Source organism: Hippichthys cyanospilos, chromosome 2, assembly GCF_059441005.1.
Source record: "Hippichthys cyanospilos isolate Australia breed blue-spotted pipefish chromosome 2, RoL_Hcya_1.0, whole genome shotgun sequence".
NCBI classification, from domain to species: Eukaryota; Metazoa; Chordata; class Actinopteri; order Syngnathiformes; family Syngnathidae; genus Hippichthys; species Hippichthys cyanospilos.
Genome location: NC_142370.1, coordinates 30,775,738 through 30,776,875, shown reverse-complemented (window position 1 = coordinate 30,776,875; position 1,138 = coordinate 30,775,738).

The following is a 1,138-nucleotide window of genomic DNA, read 5'->3' as shown; positions in this document are numbered from 1 at the left end:
TATTTTTTGTTTGTTTTTTTTTCCATTCTATTGTATACTGCTCTGTGATCCTGGTGTATCACACGATTGCTAACGTGTGCCTCATAAACTTAAAATAAAATGTTTTTGTTCTATGTTTAAAGATGCAGGATTTAATGCAGTTCCATTGTAGTATGTTTATTTTAAAACAACAGCACCATCTAGAGGATAGAAGATGAAAAAAATCCAAGTCCTTCATAAGGCTTCATTTTCCTATTAATAAATCAAACCAGCCATTATACAACACACAAAGGAGTAAATTAAATGATCATACATTTCAAAAACTTTCAAACAAATGTTTTCTTAGAGAACAACCGTGTGTTTTAAATACAATTGTGGGTCTAAGTTGTGGGTTGGCACTCCTGCCATGTCTTATAGATAACGGACAATGGTAAATGCAGCGCCTCCTGCTGTCCGTAATGAAAAAACAGTCTAAATCTTACACATTGTCCCTTTAAGTGTCACACATAAAGGTGCACTCAGATAAAATGTTTTTAGTCTTGGATGTTAAGTAATAAATCAACGCGGTAATTTTCTATTTCGTAACTTGCTCAATTTTCTACGAATGAAACTGTCTTGGAGTTTCTTGCACAGCAAAAAATATACAAACAGCATTGCAATACTCGTCCACTACTCTACGCCCCCTCCCCAATAGTGTGATATTTCAGTGCTTGATAGTTCGGTGCTGCTTGAGGTCTGTTTTTTTCACCAGCATATAATATGTTTGTGTGACATTATTTCCCATTTTGAATGTGATGACTTGCTCAGCTATCTTCTCAGAGAATGTCTGTACTTGAGCCACGCTGACACTCTTGGCCCACTCAAGAACCCCCCCCCCCCCCCCCCCCCCCCCCACCTCCTTATTTCTTTTCAACATGTCCACTCAAAGCGTGCTTCAATTAAAGCCCCTTTTACTTTGGCTCATGCTTGATGATCAGCACTTCAAATCATCCAAAGCATCTTTTCTTTCAGCTCATCACACTCCACTCTGTGGATGGCAGGAAAAGGGGGTCGTGGAACGTTTCTCCAAAGGTTTACAGTGTTTTTCATCTTACTAAAAATGTTCACTGCAGATTAGGTACGAATAAGAAAATCATATTCATAGCTCAACACACTAAAA